General features: G+C 33.2%; 1 protein-coding gene across 19 annotated transcripts in view; it reads right to left on the reverse strand.

The window, feature by feature from the left end:
* Window positions 1–333: 333 nt before the first annotated feature.
* LOC150033239 (uncharacterized) overlaps window positions 334–18,571 on the reverse strand; it is a 34,875-nt gene continuing 16,637 nt past the window's right edge. The window contains exons 2-6 of one of the 19 annotated variants that reach the window (XR_016523620.1): window positions 17,955–18,310; window positions 15,599–15,703; window positions 9,559–9,689; window positions 9,307–9,396; window positions 334–8,412 (exon numbers count right to left, since the gene is read on the reverse strand). The gene's annotated coding sequence lies outside the window, so the exon portion shown is untranslated. The other 18 variants (XR_016523619.1, XR_016523618.1, XR_016523616.1 and 15 more) reach the window with 18 other exon arrangements.

Below are 18,571 nucleotides of genomic sequence, written 5' to 3' on the forward strand. Positions count from 1 at the left end.
AAATAAGGAACTATTTATACAAAATAGCAAAACTTTAATCTTTTTTTATAGAGGTTGATAGAAGTCTATTAGTGTATATTAGAGATAGAAACTAAATAGCAAAATTTTAATCTTCTTTGATAGAGACTAATAAAAGTCTATTAGTGTCTATCAGTGATAGAAACTAATATAAGTCTATCACTAGTAAAGCTGATAGAAGTTTATCAATATCTATCAATATTTTTTTTTATTATTTCGATAAATAATTTGATATTTTTTATATACGAAAATTTTCCTTAATAATACTATTCCTGACTTGTTGGAATCTTTCCAAAAGAGAATCTTATATGTATATATTGTATTTTGTTTTTCTTTTTTAAGAAAAACCTTAAACATATTTTAAATATAAATTAAATCAACTTTCCATTCTTTCATCAAATTAATAGTCAAGTTCTAGGATGGTGCTTTCCCGTAATATATTATTCCTTATTCTCATCCTTTTAAGATTTGGATTTTCCACAATCTAAGAAGACCCGATATGAGATAAAACGTTTATTTGACCTTCTGCTATTTCTTCCTCTCTTTTTGTACAAAATTCTCATTTTGAACATATATATACTTCTTTTTTTTTTAACAAGTATAAAATTCAGTTTCCTTTTTCCAAGTTTTTTTTTTTTTTTCCAAATTGATACTGGCCATCAACTCCAATTTTCTTTTTTTCAATTAGTTCCAGCCATCTCCAGCAACAAAAAATAATAATGTTAAAATGCCTTGAATCTGTTTGTTGACGCTTCAAACAACTAAGTACGGGGTCTCGCATCCAGCATATTTATTTATTTGTAGTTATTTACAACTATGACCCTAGGATTTAGAGTAGCGCGCTATATAAACTCTCTAACCCTAGAGACACCGTTTTGATGTATTGTTTTCTGAAAACATTTTCTCTAATAATATTGTCTCCCTCTGCCCATGGAAGTAGCTAACACACTGTTAATGAATCACGTATATTTGTGTGTCGATCTTCTCTATCTCTACGTTCATTTTTTGTATTCTTTAATTGTCAATTTCGCAACAAATAATAATAATAAGAATAATAAATAAATAAATCACCAATATAGCAAATATAAACAAATGTTTTCTTTTATGTTTTTTTTTAGAAAAAAAAAACCCTCAAAGACTCGAAATTGGTCTTTTAGATCAAGAAATTCATATTCACAGTACATTTTATCAAATATTACATACAAGAAAATTGTTAGATTAATACAGATTTCGTTTATAACTCTTTATACCAAAGTGGATGATTGACTCATTCCATACTAGAAATAATCACAGGAAATCCTTAGTTTGTGTTTGTTTGGTCTAATAGATTGATACAAAAACTCTAGTAATTTGAAAAGTTAGGAATCCAATTGTTGAATCCCTAACAAGAAATCTTAAAACCCACAAATCAATTAACATCAATCCAAAAGGAAGGACTAGATTTAGATTACATTTTGATTGAAGGCCATGAGACAAGAAGAACTACTTCCCTACTCACGGTTTCAATACTCCATAAGCAAGTTAATCAACACAAAGTATGGACTACTTCGGGCTCTAATGGACTAATAATCTTAACACAAAGTATTCTAGTTTCAAGTTCACTATCAACTACTTTCTCTACCCTATTGCTACTAACATATGCTTCTCCCTAAATAAGTGGTTCAACAATACTAGTAAGTTTACAGTCATGTGAGCCCTTGCAATATAATGATTTACTAGAAAAAAATATCATGATCATGCATAGACACAACATTATCAAGTATTTTTTTTACTACTTCCAACCTTATTAAAATGCTCAAATATGGTAGATAAACTAACATTTTCCACTAATGTGTTGGAATATTTGGTACTAGATTTAGGTTTAATGACCTTGAAAATCTCCTTTGCAGTTTCCTTTCTATCTTGATGGCAACGTCTACCATTCCTCCAATTCCTCACAAGGTCGAATCTCTTCTCGATACGCAAGCATATCAATAATTTCCTCATTAATTCCTTTTTTAGAATTGATCCATGATAACTTCTTCATCCTCATATACGGTCATCTCCTCAAGTAATAGTAACATCTCTTTATAGTACCTTTTCACACTTTTTCTCCCTTGTTTCAATGTTTGCAATTTATGTATAGTCTTAGGACCAGTACTCTTTCACATGAGAATCTTGATTTCTTTTCATGATGATATTGCATGATTTTCGCTTCTCCTCCTTTTCGAGAATAAATGATTCCACCATGTTAGTGCATATTTCTCAAATTTAGAGATGATAAGTTGTACCTTTCTCTTTTGACTATAGTGGCACTTATCATATATTGCATCAATTTTTACTCACAAAGAAGATATTCATCTGGATTTGAAATATTTCCAAAGTATAGTGGAGGCTTTGTTTCGATCAACATGGTAGCTATTCTTTAGAGCTCCATGTTTTTATGAAACTTTAATTGCTCGAGCTTTACCTATAAGTGATAGGCCTTTCCAAATACCAACTTGTAGAATGTGGTGTCAATTGGGGTTTTGAAGGTTGTACGATAGGCCCTCAGTGCATCATCGAGCTTAAGAGCCCAATCCTTCCTGTTTGTCTTAACTATCTTTTCAACAATTTTTTTTATCTCTGTATTTGATATCTCAACAGTACCGTTTGTTTAAGGATGATAAATTGTAGCAATCTTATGTTTCACACCATATTTATACATCATAGACTCAAACAACTCATTACAAAAGTGAGACCCCTCATCACTAATGATAGCTCATAGTGTGCCAAGACTTGTGCATACATTCTTATGTAGGAATTTCAAAATAGTGTGGGTATCATTTGTCCTAGTAGTTATAGCTTGTACCCATTTAGATACATAATCAACTACAGCTAAAATATACAAATAACTATTAGAAGGAGGGAAAGGCTCCATAAAGTCATATCCCAGACATCAAAGAGTTCAAACTCTAGTATATGGGTCATAGGAAGCTCATGTTGTCCAGAAATATTGTCGGTAAGTTAGCACCTATCATATTAAGTATAATAGTCTCTAAAAAAATAGTGCCAGTAAAAACTTGATTGATATACCTTTAATGTTGCCCTAATTAATCCAAAGTGACCTTCATAAGGTGAAGAATGAGAAGCATCAATAATACTTACCACCTCCTCTTGGGGTAAGCACTATCTTATAATGTTGTCTGCATAGATCTTGAATAGAAATCGAACTTCCCATGGGTAGAATCTAATATTGTGCAGAAATCTCTTTCTTTGTTGAGAGTTTTGATCATGAGGTAGATGGTACCTATAAGATAATTAACTATGTCAACATACCAAGGTAAATTATCCTTCACCTGATACAGTTATTCATTAGGGAATTCTTCGGTGGTAGGTGAACTTTTCTGATCATTCGTAAGTCTAGACAAGTGATCAGCCACCACATTCTCACATTCTTTCTTGTATTTCACAACAAAGTCAAACTCTTGTAGCAATAAAACTCATATGTTCAATCTAGGTTTAGCATCGTTCTTTGAAAACATGAATTTTAGAGTAGCATTGCTTGTATGCACAATTACCTTAGAGCCCAGGAGATAGGGTCTAAACTTATCAAAAGCAAATACTACAGCTAGTAATTTCATTTCAGTGGTAAGGTAATTTTTTAGCATTAGCCAAAGTTTTATTATCATAGTAAATATCCTTAAATATGTTATCCGTACGTTGGCCTAAGACAACACTTAAAGCATAATCACTATCATTATACATAATCTCGAAAGATTGACTCCAATTAGGTATAACAATCACATTACAAAAATCAATCTTTCTTTCAAATAATTAAAAGCTAGTAAACATGCAATATACATTAAATAAAAAAAAAATTTGGCATCTTTTTGTAAAAGGTTGCACAAGGGTTTTGCAATTTTTGAAAAAAAACTTTTATAAATCTCCTGTAAAACCTTGCATGTCCTAATAAGCTCCTGACTCTTGTTACATTGGTTGGAGGAGGCAATTGTTTAATAGCAAAAGTATTAGCTCTATCAACTTCCAACCCCTATTGAGAGACCTTATGCCTTGGCACAATGTCCTTCTTTACCATGAAATTGAAGGAAATCAGATATGAGGATTTCCATAACAGTAGAATGGTTGTTCCAAGTTCCATTCATAGTTGAACATACACAATTATAATCAAGAAACGGAAACTTACATGTTAGGCATAATACGAAATTACAACATGCTTTACATAATAATCAAGGGAAAGATTATACATACCTTTGAAGACTCATCTTCAAACCTCCTTTATCACGAACGCTCGTTCAGTCTTCGAGACAGCAACGTACGAACGCTCAAACATAACAACCGCAACACAGCACGATCAACAGCAAACTCAAACTCAATGAATGGCCTCCAAAAACCTCGACCTCAGTCGAGTTGAGTACGACACCACCACAATGGTACCTTGGTATTCTCGGTGTGAGAATCCAGAAGTGTGGGCTTTGTGTGGACTTGGTTAGAGGAAAAGATCGGAGGAATAACAATCATGTAAACAATTGAGCAAGTAGGAGATGACATAAGTCTATCGTATAGACGAATGCTCAATCGTTTAGTAAAAGCTCCACGATCGTATACCAAATGCTCCGCGATCATGTAGTTATGACCAGTTGAGTGAACTATCATATAGTGTCACTCCATGATCATCTAGTCTCTCTTTCAGCTATCGTTTAGTGAATCCAATTCACTTGACAGCGATTCGTGAGATTTTTCGAGAATGGAAAATCTCAAATCCTTTAGCAAATATATTCACAAATCTACTAAATTTAGGAAAACATTTTTTCTTTTATCTCACGGTTACCATGAAACCACCAATAACCTCCCACTCAATTGGTTATTAGAGAAAAAGATATAATGATCCAATAATTAATATTATTATAAATATATATTATAACCAACTTACCATATTATATTTATAACTTATAGTTTTAATATTTGATCTCATGAAACAATAAACAATAATTCTTTTTCTATTTCATGGTACTTAATGTGGATCTCATTTACATTATTCCTCCTCTTGATGTATCTCATACATCACACTGATCATATCATATATAATTGAATTTTCTCTTGTCAATTTGAACATTTCAAATCAATACCAAGAACTAATTCTCAACATGAATCCATTGACTACCAAGGGGACCTTATGGACCTGTAGCTTGAAGCTCTAACGGTACGTGAATAACTAACTAAACTCTTTAGTCACGGGATCCACCATCCGTTAACTGTCAGGCACTCCACTAAAGATCGACAATTGTGCTCTCCCTACTATAGATATATTTTGTGTCTATATTAATCAATCAACAATGTGATAACCCTTCACAGATCGCTCATAAGTACAACTGGGCCATAACTGTTATGCTTCTATAGTTACATCTAACTCCTTAAGTACCATTGATCCCTCTAATGAACATAAGTCATAGTCCTACTATGACTGAGTCCTCTCTTCCAAAGAGAAGTTGTGACCATTATGTTCAAGACCCGGAATTAAATGAACAATCTATCTACTTGCCCCTTCTTCCAGGAAGGAGTGAATTCCATCTTGTGTAACCAAGTTCCTAGCTCCCAATCAGAAAAATCACCAAAAAGGTAGGCATGTTGAGTTGGCAATCTGGCCATTCTCACTCATACTAATGACCACCCTCAAAGTCTCCTTCCTGAGTATTCCCAAAACACTCAGGATTGAGATCATGTCACCTATGGTTGTTTAGGTGAGATGTAAGTCTCAAGTATCAATGGTGTTATGTACAGAGACTAGTCATTTCGTGGTCCGATCTTATATAAACTCTTTATATAGGACACCCCTACTCGCATGTCTCCACACGAATGGTCAAGATCTACATTTATAGTAGTTCACAACATTTGTAAACCTCTACGAAGCAGGTTGTATCCGTAGTGTCATCAGTATCAGGTATCCCTCCTTAATCCTTATACTACAGACTTATTTAGGTTATCACTTAAGGCATGATCCACTTGTATATTTCATATACATGCTTAAGTTTACATACAATAACCATGCAGCTTTGTTTATTGTATATGAGTAAATTTCAAATAAAATAACTCTTATTTTATTTATAACAATGTGTACAGTTTACAAACTATGAGACTCCGGGAGAATTAAGACACCAAACCCAACAATCTCCCACTTGTTCTAATGCCTCGGGAGAATAATTACAATACATGAAAAATAAAAGTACAATATACAATAAACAATAAACTAGTGCATACAAGATACCCCAGTATCATCTCCCACTTGTCCTAGACAAGATGTCGCATGTCCCATAGACCAGACTCTCCAGATGATCTCAAAAAATTTAGTCGTGAGAGCCTTTGTAAATGAATCAGCAACGTTGTGCTCCGACACGATCTTCGTGACTATCACATCACCTTGATGCACAATCTCCCTGATCAAATGATATTTCCATTCGATATGCTTGCCTCGACGATGACTCCAAGGCTCCTTCGAATTTGCCACGGCCCCGTTGTTATCACAATAAAGAGTGATCGGAAAATCCATATTTGGAACAACTTCCAAATCTATAAGGAATTTCCTTAAACGTAGCCTTCTTAGCTGCTTCACAAGTGGCTACGTATTCGGCTTCCATAGTGGAGTCTGCGATGCATCCGTGCTTGATGCTTCACCACACTATAGCCCCTCCATTCAAAGTGAACACTGACCCTGATGTCGATTTACAAGAACCTCTATCGATCTGCAACTCAGAGTCTGTATATCCTATAAGGATCAAATCCTTATCTCTATACACAAGCATGTAGTCCTCCGTTCTCCGAAGATACTTAAGAATCATCTTAACCACCATCCAGTGATCAAATCCTAGATTGGACTGATAACGACTGACAATACCTACTGCATAGCAAATGTCGAGTCTGGTACACAACATTGCATACATTAAGCTTCCAACAGCTGAAGTATAGGGAATCTGTTTCATCTCCTCAACCTCTTGAGGTGTCTCAAGACATTGATCCTTAGACAAAACAATTTCATGCCTGAAGGATAACAAACCCATCTTAGAATCTTGCATCCTATACCTGATAACCATTTGTTCTATATACAAGCCTGAGATAAAGCTAACCTCTTGTTCTTACGATCCTGAATGATCTGGATCCCTAGAACATACTGTGCCTCACCCAAATATTTCATTTCGAATTGGGCTGCTAGCCACTTTTTAATTTTAGTCAAAAACTCTACATCATTCCCAATGAGCAAGATATCATCCAAATACAGTACCAGGAAAGCTACTGAGTTGTTGATGATTTTCTTGTAAACACAAGGCTCATCAACGTTCTGATCAAAGCCAAATGACTTGACCGCACTGTCAAATCTAATGTTCCACGATCTAGACGCCTATTTCAGCCCATAAACGGACCTATTAAGCTTGCAAACTCTTTTCTCTTGATCTAGAACAATGGACCCCTCTGGTTGAGCTATGTAGATGGTCTCCTCAAGATTACCATTAAGAAAGGATTCTTGACGTCCATTTTCCATATATCATAATAAAAAAAATGTGGCTATAGACAGGAGTATCCTGATAGACTTCAGCATGACAATAGATGAGAAAGTTTCTTCATAGTCCACTCCCTCGACCTGGGTATAACCCTTTGCCACGAGTCTAGCCTTAAAGGTTTGCATCTTTCCATATACATCTTTTCTGTTTGTCTTAACTATCTTTTCAAGAATTTTTTTTATCTCTGTATTTGATATCTCAGCAGGACCATTTGTTTAAGGATGATAAATTGTAGCAATCTTATGTTTCACACCATATTTATATATCATAGACTCAAACAACTTATTACAAAAGTGAGACCCCTCATCACTAGTGATAGCCCATGCTGTGCCAAAACTTGTGAATACATTCTTATGTAGGAATTTTAAAATAGTGTGGGCATCATTTGTCCTAGTAGCTATAGCTTCTATCCACTTAGATACATAATCAACTACAACTAGGATATATAAATGACTATCAGAAGAAGGAGGGAAATACCCCAAAAAGTCAATATTCTAGACATCAAAGAGTTTAAACTCCAGTATATGGGTCATAGGAAGCTCATGTTGTCCAAAAATACTGTCAGTGAGTTGCCACCTATCACATGATCTCACGTAAGTATAACAATCTCTAAAAAAAATAAGGCTAGTAAAAACCTAATTGATATACCTTTAATGTTGTCCTAGTTAGTCCAAAGTGAACTTCATAAGGTGAAGAATGATAGACGTCAATAATACTTACAACCTCCTCTTGGGGTAAGCACTATCTTATAATGTTGTTTGCATAGATCTTGAATAGAAGTGAAACTTCCCATGGGTAGAATCTAATATTGTGTAGGAATCTCTTTCTTTGCTGAGAGTTTTCATCATGAGTTAGATGGTACCTACAAGATAATTAACTATGTCAACATACCAAGGTAAATTATCCTTTACCTTATACAATTGTTCATCAGGTAATTCTTCGATGATGGGTGAACTTTTCTGATCATTCGTAAGTCTAGAGGTCAGCCACCACATTCTCACATTCTTTATTGTCTTTCATAACAAAGTCAAACTCTTTCAGTAATAAAACTCATCTGATCAATCTAGGTTTAGCATCTTTCTTTGAAAAAAGGATTTTTAAAGCAACATTGTCAGTATGCACAATTACCTTAGAGCCCAGGAGATAAGGTCTAAACTTATCAAAAGCAAATACCACAGCTAGTAATTTTTTTCAGTAGTAGTGTAATTTTTTAGCATTAACCAAGGTTTTATTAGCATAGTAAATATCCTTACACATGTTATCCCTATGTTGGCCTAATACAACACTTAAAGCATAATCACTAGCATTACACATAATCTCAAAAGATTGACTTCAATTAGGTACAACAATCACATTACAAAAACTAATCTTTCTTTCAAATAATTAAAAGCTAGTAGACATGCATCATAAAAAACAAACTTGGCATCTTTTTGTAATAGGTTGCACAAGGGTTTTGCAATTTTTGAAAAAACTTTTATAAAGCTCCTATAAAACCTTGAATGTCCTAAGAAGTTCCTAACTCCTAATACATTGGTTGGAGGAGGCAATTGTTTGATAGCAAAAGTATTAGCTCTATCAACCTCCAACCCCTTTTTAGAGATCTTATGCCTTAGCACAATGTCCTCCTTTACCATGAAGTGACAATTTTCGTAATTTAAAACAAGGTTGGTATCCTGGCATCTCTGCAAAACAAGAGTCAATTAACAAGAGAAGAATCAAAGGAGGATCCAAAAACAAAAAGATCATCTATAAAAACCTCTATTATTTCCTCAATGAGCCTCTAGATATAGCCAACATGCATATCTGGAAAGTGGCAAGGGCAATGCACAACCCAAAAGGCATTCTCCTGAAAGCAAATGTCCCACAGGGACAAATAAATGTAGTATTTTCTTGGTAATTGGAATAATTGCAATTTGATTGTAAAAGGAATAACCATCCAAAAAACAATAATGAGAAAAACATGCGAGTGTACCAAGCATCTAATCAATAAAAGAAATAAAAAAGTGACCTTTTATAATGGTCTTGTCTCACTTCCTGTAATCAATGCAGACATGCCACCCTGTTACAGTTCCAGTGGAGATGAGTTCATCTTTTTCATTTTTAACCATAGTCATCTGACCTTCTTTACGCAGTAGTTACCTGCACAGGACTTACCAGGGGTTGTCAAAAATTGCATAAATGATCCTTGCATTCAAGTATTTAAGAACCTCCTTCTTTACTACCTTTTACATGGTAAGATTAAGACTCCTTTAGTGGAACACTAAAGGAGTAAAGCTATCTTCTATCAAAATTCTATACATACAGACTGATGGACTAATACCTTTAAGATCCTGAATGGACCAACCTATGGTAGACTTATGTGTATATAGGACTCTCAACAACTTCTCCTCTTTCCATGGACTTAGATCAGCATATATAGTAATAAGAAAAGAAGATGACTCTCTTAAGAATGCATATTTTAAGTGAGTAAGCAGTTGTTTTAATTCTACAACAGACTTTTCCACTTCCTCTACAACATGCATAGGTACAAGAAGCATAGGGTCATACACTTTATTACATACTTGCAAGCACTATAACCACTTAGCATATAAAGCAATGTCATCAGACAAAATATTAGTCTTGTCAAAATCAAACTCAGTATGCCCTGTCTAAGATCAGTGAATACTAATTCATCATGCTCAAACACAGTGTTATCTATAACATCAATCATGTGACAAATACTAATCTCCTCAAGATGACTTATAGATCGATAAATATTAAATATTACCTTATCCTCATTTACTCTAAGAGTCGATTTACCTTGTTGGACATCAATCAAAGCTCTCCCAATAGCTAAGATTAGGCACCTCAATATGATCGACACCTCAACATCTTGCTCTACGTCCAACACCACAAAACCTGCTGTCAATATGAACTTATCTACCTTGACAAAGACATCCTACACTATTCCTTTAGGATATGCAAAGGATCTGTCAGCCAGCTACAAGGAGATTGTAATGGACTTCTAAAATGTCAAGCTTCTTGTACACAAATAAAGACATTAAGTTAATGGAAGCCCCAAGATCAAACAAAGCTTTATTGACATTCAAAGAGCCTAGATTACAAGGAATAGTAGAACTCCCTAGATCTTTCAATTTCTGAGGTAACATTTTTTGTAGCATAATACTACACTCCTCAGTTAGGCTCACCATCTCATATTAGCCGAACTTCTTTTTTTAGATAGGATGTCTATCGTAAATTTTACATAGTTTGACATCTATTTTAGTGCCTCTGCAAAAGGAATGTTAACATACAAATTTTTAGTGATTTCTAAAAATATATGGAATTATGCATCTACCTTCTTTTTCTAAAATCTCTTAGGGTAAGGAAAAGTATTAAGGACAAAAGGTATAGAGTTAGAAGTACTCCCTGATTATGGTTCTAGCTTTTCTACCTTCTCCTCAGGCTTAGCTTCCTCTTTCTTATTATTTTCTTCATTTTCTTGCTCAGATTCAATGACAGGCTCATTTACCACTAATGTTGGCTCATCCTCTTCCATAATAATGGGCTTGTCTGACTTCTTGCCACTTCTCCTTAGGATTCTTCTCAGGACAACTAGGGAACATACCTTTTTTTCATGGTATGGAGGGAAGTGGCTATTTGACTGATTTGCACCTCCACATTCTAAATTTTCTTACCATGACTCTATATGATGTTTTCTAGAGCAGTGGTCCTTCCTCTTGATTCCTTGATAAACTCAACTATTAGCTCCTTCAAGGATGGTTTCTTCCCAATGTTTGATGGACCTACAGCTAGAAACCTGGAGGTACCTATAAAATATTCCTATTATTAGCATAGGAAAAAGTGGTTTCTCAAACTTCGATGGTAATGAGTTAAAAGTTGTTGATGGTCTTAGTAATGCCCTTCATTCCTATCCACTTAATTTGTTGTCTCAGGATCTTGTTGCTCCCATATTTATTGCGTTGCAATCTCAACTACCAAAGCTACTTGGGAGGCAATTGATTGTAGATTTGTAGATGCTTGATCACCTGTAGTCAATTGACTCAAAGTGTTAGAAATTGCAACTAATTAGGTTTTAATAGAGTTTACCTTGTCAACTTCATATAACCCTGCTATTTTGTTGTGGAAACTCTTTCACTTAGCCCGTTGTAGCTCGTGGATACCATGTCTTCCAAGACAACATTGACTTTTATGCCTGCCTTTACAAAGATAGATCCCCCAATTGCATCCAAGATGAATTTAGTGTTTCTGATTAATCCATTGTAGAACAGTTGAATCTGCAACATATTAGGATATCCATGTCGTGGTCGCCTCCTGAGGAGATCCTTGTTCCTCTCCCACACTCAAACAACGGCTCATTGGGTTGTTGACGGAAGGTAACATTTTTTTACCATAATTGGTGGTTTTAGCAGGTGAGAAATATTTGTTCAAGAATGCTTGTGCTAGCTCATTCCATGTGGTGATGCTATTAGAGGGAATTTTTTCTAGCCAATCTTTTGGACGATCCTACAAAGAAAAAGAAAACATTCTTAATCTAGTTGCATCATTAGTAACTCCATTGAAATTTACCATTCCACATATTTTGATGAAGGATCTAAGTTGTTTGTGTGGATATTCAGTAGGGTCTCCTTTGAAAGCATTTTGCCATTTGGATCAATCCCGACTTCAATTCAAAATTGTTTGCATTTAAAGGAGCATGTGCTATACCGGGTTAAGCTGTTGGGAGGGACGATTGAAAATACCCTCTAATTGCTTTTTTCGCTTCTTCTACCATTTTTTCAATTTCTTCTTTTCTAATCTTTATATTTTTTTAAAGTCTGATCAATCTTAGGATCAAAAGGAAAAATATTAGAATCTCTAACATGGGCATGCACTAAAGTACATCTAACAAATTTTCAAACAAAAATTGATAAGCAAATAATTGGCAATGATTAGGAGCTAGAGTATTAAAAGATTTGCTTCCAAGTTAAGTTTCCAAATATGAAGAGTTGCAACCCTTCAAGAATCAAAGCCACCAAAAGTCATAATGAATTTGGAAATTCAAATTCATTCACATATTTAATATTTAATGTATCAATTTATAATAATGTACTTACATTTATGGAGGTTCATGTATGTAGTTGAAGAGTTTTTTTTTTTTAACCTAGTCAATTAGGTGAAAGGTTATGTCCTTTCAAGTTATCTTCAATTAGTATAAATACCTATGTAATTTTATCATTTGGAACAACACTTTGAATTTGAATGAAATTTCATTAGAGTTTATTCTCTCAAGCTTTATGCTTTTTCTTTGTATTTTTGTGTTTAGAATGCATGTATTAGAACTTTCAATCTTAGTTTAATCAATTAGATTATGGAGAGATCGAAATCTTGAAGTTAGGAACAAGTTCTCCTTTCTTCTTGATCATCAATTAATCTTCCAAACTAAATATGTTTAGCCTTCTTGGGGTTGTTATCATTTTGTTTATTGGGGATTATTCTTATCATCGTTATGGGGGTTCACTAGAATAAAGGGGGTTCTTATACGTGATTGAAGTAGTTCTCTTTATCATTTGGTATCAGAGTTTTCACTCTAAACAGATTATACCTTTTCTTGTTTTCCTTGCCATGCTATCTTCTTTCTTTCTTTAAATCATTTCATTCGTTTCCATTTTTTCTTGTGTCTCTTCATCTTCTCATTTATTTTTCTTACTTCATACACTAAGCTTGCCAAAAGAAAATTTGTGAAAAAAAAATGTGTTATTGTTTTTCTTGTGACCTTTAATCTTCTTTTATTTCCTTCGTATTTCAGTATACTTGCTAGAAAAATTAGAAAATTAAATTGTCTTTGTTTCTTTCCATATTTTTTTTTAAAAAAAATCAAGATTTTGTGACTTTTTGCGTTCTAAGCTATATTAGAATTTCTTGCATGGTTCACATAAGAATAATATAAGATTTCTAAAGTTTGAGATACTAGAAGTCTTATGATATGTCTCATTGAAGAAAAAAATATCATGCGACTTACAACAATGATGATAATTTTTGGAAGAGCCTTAGAGAAAGTTTGGCTGAGTTGCACCAATTCATTGATACATAGTCCAATTGAATGAAACGTTGAAGTTGCAAAAGTTAGCAAGAAAGAATCAAGTCGCACGAGCCATTAAAAATCAAGAAGATAGTTCATTGCTAGAAGTTGATCAACCAATTCCAAATGATGGCGTTCATCCACAAGTCAAAAAAGAAAATTCCAACTGTGATGATGTTGAGATGAAAGTGAGTGATTGTCAAATTTTGGGAGATGAGTCAACATGTGAAGTAGTTATGGAGGGAGAAAAGCTATCTGAAGTATGTGTTCGGAATGAGATCATAAAAAACTTTCTTGAGGTAAGTAAGGATAATATGGAGACTAAGAAAACAAAGAAAAGTGAGATATTAGTGACCAAAGAAAAAGAAGAGAGTTTGATTAAGAATGGAAGTGAAGGAAAATATTAATGTGAGAAAAATCGTGGGAGTAGCTTTCCAACTAACGTTCTTTCCTATTATTTTCCTTGTGTTTTATATGCTACATTGAAGGCACGATGGGAGATGGTCAAGTTTGAAAATTTTCATCAAAGACGATTGAGGTGGAGTGCGCTAGAAAGAAACTTCACATTTGATTTTGGAGGAGATGAGACTTTCAAACTCTTTTCTAAAGTTCGAGATGATGATTACAAAGTTGCTTACAAGGTCATCTAAGATTCGATGACGAATCTTCTTGAAGAAGGGGAGAATGATAAGCAAGTAATTGGCAATGATTAGGAGCTAGAGTATTAAAAGATTTGCTTCCAAGTTAAGCTTCCAAATATGAAGAGTTGCAACCCTTCAAGAATCAAAGCCACCAAAAGCCATCATGAATCTAAAAATTCATATTCATTTACATTATTAACATCCCATGTATTTAATTAATGTTATGAATTTACATTTATTAGAGTAGTTGAAAGAGTATTAGATGAATGTAACCAATATAGGTGAAAGGTTGCACCCTTTCATGGTGTCTATTCAATTAGTTTAAATAGGGCTGTAATCTCCACATTTAGAATAAGACTTTGAATTTGAATAAAATTTTATTAGAGTATAATTCCCTCAAGCTTTATGTTTTTTCTTTGTATTCTTGTGTTTAGAATGCATGTATTAGAATTTTCAATCTAGTTTGATCAATTAGATTATGGAGAGTTTGAAATGTTTAAGTTAGGAACAAGTTCTCCTTTCTTCTTGATCATCGATCAATCTTCCAAGCCAAATCTGTTTAGTTTTCTTGGGGTTGTTATCATTTTATTTATTGGAGGTTATTCTTATTATCGTTGTGGGGATTCACCTAGAATAAAGGGGTTCTCATACGTGATTGAGGTATTTCTCTTTATCATAAACAAAAACAAATAATGTACACCTTAGTTTGGAATATCTCTAGTTCTTGAAATATTAAACAAAATCTATTATTTCTTATCTCCAACAACAGTGCCAAAAACTTGATGGAGCTTAAAGGCACGCTTTTGGCTTTTTGGCCCTTAATCTCAAGTTAATTAATTTTAATTAATTAATTAGTTAAATAATATTTTAATGATAACACATTTGCTATTATTCACTAAAAATTTGACTTTTTTTTATGTAGAGCTAAAATTTACAAATTCAACGCAATTTGAATCACTCAAATCGAAGCTCAAATGAAGAAGATATGACCGAAACAAGCTCAATGAAAAATTTTCGAGCTGATGACGTAGCAGAATTTTCCTTATCAAAGTGGATCAATTAAAAGGTTTCACTTGGAGCAATAGTGGAGTGACACATGGTGGATTTTTTATTTTTGGATTGGTTTTAAAAAGGAATGAATATAAAAGAAAATGAATTTAATGTTATTTTATGTGAAGGAACCCTATGAAGGGACCATAAGTGGAAGTGGATCGTCCTAATTTTTTTTTCAAATTTTACAAAACGAAAAATTTTACAAAGACATAAACAAAAATATGCATTTGACAGAAATTATAGCATGCCTTTAACAAAAATACATAAAAATAAATAGGGTTCAAGACCCTTACCTTTGAAGAATGATTCTTCACTCGAAAAATCCCTCGAACAATTGAACAGCACCACGCTTCCGCACTATTCTCTGGGACAAGAACCCATGAGGAGTGGGGTTCTAGCTATTTTGGTTTTTGAGAGGGATAGAGATAGAGAGAGACAAATAGGAGAGGAAGAGGAAGATCCTTCAGGCAAACCACAATGACCAAAATCTTTTCTTTGTAGTTTTTTTTTTTTTTTTTATGCAGGAAGAAAAAGCCAAAAAATTGACTTCCCACTTAAGTGATGTGGAGAGAAAAGAGGGGGGAAGGAGTTACAAAAAAACGATTTTCAAAAAAAAAATCAATTAAATAAAATTTATTTATTTATTTAATAAATAAATTAATATATATTCATATGATAACAACCTTATCATATAATATATATTAAACTATATTTTATATCAAATATAACACATAACCTATAGTTTTAATATTGTATCATGTACAATATAACCTATAGTTTTCTTTCTTTCACAAATAGCTTTTAATATAAATCACGTTTATATTAAATTTAACCATATGAATCCAATTCATACAACTAATATTTTAATCATATTCAAATATTTATTTCCTCTCACAAAAAATTATATTTAATATTATAATGTATCAAATACACTATAGTAATTAAATCATATATAATTAAAATTTAGGGCTAGTTGCATAAATAGAATTCAAGGCTAAAATAATAGAATATGTAGTATAATGATAGACTAATTGCATATATAGATGAAAAAACGGTAAAAGACTAAGAAACTCATGCCTAGCCACCATTTTGCTCGCTTCTTCCCAGTTTTCTCAAATTAAAATCTATCACCGATAACAGCTATCAGTGATAGCCACTGGTAGCTACTATCAACTGATATCGTTGATAGCTTCTATCAATTGTTATCGATGATAGTTGCTATCAGCGATAGTTTTCAATTTGAGAAAAATTAATACAATCTTGAAATATTAGCTTTTAATTTGCTATCAATTATCAGTAGCTATCAATAATTCACTTTCATCAATTGGAATCAACCTTGAAAAATCAATACTTAAGGCTTTCAGTGGCTATCAATGATAGATTTATAAATAGTGATCAACCTTGAAAGAAGACCAACAACTTTGATTACCATAATAGATATCATTAATAATCTTTTATCATAGCTATCATTGATAGCAGCTATCAGTCGCTATCATTGATAGACTTTCATCAATTAGAATCAACCTTGAAATATTAACACTTAAGGCTATCAATTAGAATCAACCTTAAAATATTAACACTTAAGGCTATTGAAAGAAACTCGATATATAGATATCACCTAAGTTCTATCACCGATATCACTAACATCACTCATATTGTGGTTACAGCGATAGCTTCTTTCACTGATAACATCACTGATAAGATGCTATCAATGATCTCACTGATATCATGCTATCAGTGATAGTTCTCTATCACCGATAACATGTTATCTGTGGTAGCTTCTATCACCGATAACGTGCTATCGGGTAGCTTCTATCACCGATAACGTGCTATAGGATAGCTTCTATCATCGATAACATGCTATTAGTATTAGCTTCTATCACTGATAACATGCTATTAGTAGTAGCTTCTATCAATCATAGCCACTGAATTCCTTTTTGCCCCTTTCTTGTCCTTCCTAAATATTTATAAGTCTCTTTTCTTTTCGATGATAGCTTCTATCACTAATGAACATGCTATTAGTGATAACTTCTAAGCATTCCACTTACATTTTAGTTCGAGATTCAACTTTATTAATTAAATTCACTAAATTGGCTATCAATGATAGATTTCTATAAGTGGCTATTAACTATGAAAATATAATCAAAGATTAAGCTATCAATGATAGAACATATTAGTGGCTATCACTGATAGACTTTCATTTCCTATTTATATTTATTATTTGTTATAACAATCAAACTTGATGATTGGCTTGTAGGTGTTAAGTCACTTATGAATTGAGTACTTTCAAGTCTTGAGTCGAAACCCAGCCTCATAATTCTTGAGAAAAAAAGGAGAAAGAAGAAAAAATTCAAATAAAAGAAAGAAAAATTTTAAAAATAAGAGAAAGAGAAGAAGCAAAAACTGAAGAAAGGAAAGAAAATTAAGTAGAAAAAATGAACAAAAAACCAGAGAAATGAAAGAAAAATTAAATAGTTCCTTTTTCTGCAATAGAGGTGAAGCTGCCATCGGCAATGCGAATTTTTTCATTGCAATACACAGGAGAATATGATTCAAATAAACAAGAGGAACTAATCATATGATTAGAAGCTCCAGAGTCTATAATTCATAGAGATGAATTAAGGCAAGAGAGAGCTAGAGGACAAGTACCTGATTATGCCAAGGAAACACTAGGATTACTAGATGATGAATTGGTTTGTAGCAGCTTCAGAATTTGATCAATTTGCTCTTAATTAAACGGGCTGGAGTCAACAACATTAGCATTAGAGGCATGTTTCTTAGAACTTTTCTAATTTGCAGGTTTTCCATGAAGTTTCCAACAAATTTCACGTGTATATCGAGGTTTATTGTAATGGTCGCACCAGACACGAGGCTTTTCATGTAGGGCTTATTGGATTGATTAAAAGCCTTCATTGCAGTATTTCCAGTCACCAACATAGAGCATTCAACTGAGTCAATAGGTTTTTTGCAAATCATAATATTCCTGCGGTATTCTTCCCTGTAAACTTCAGAAAAAACATTATTAATAGTTGGAAGAGTAGTTTTTTCAAGTATTTGATAGGAATCTGATCCTTTTCAAATCTATTTATTGATTAAGTGAGTTGACACAATCGAACAACATAACAGCTAATCTATGAACTTTCACTTTATTAAATGATGAGTGTCAATCAACAACTATACGATCGCTTACTCTTGCTATGTGATCGCTTACAAACTCTAAACGATCGTTTACATTCACTACACGATCGCTTACAAATGCTATACGA

This window comes from Benincasa hispida, chromosome 10 (assembly GCF_027475165.1).
Source record: "Benincasa hispida cultivar pf3 chromosome 10, pf3_genome.v1.1, whole genome shotgun sequence".
NCBI classification, from domain to species: domain Eukaryota; kingdom Viridiplantae; phylum Streptophyta; class Magnoliopsida; order Cucurbitales; family Cucurbitaceae; genus Benincasa; species Benincasa hispida.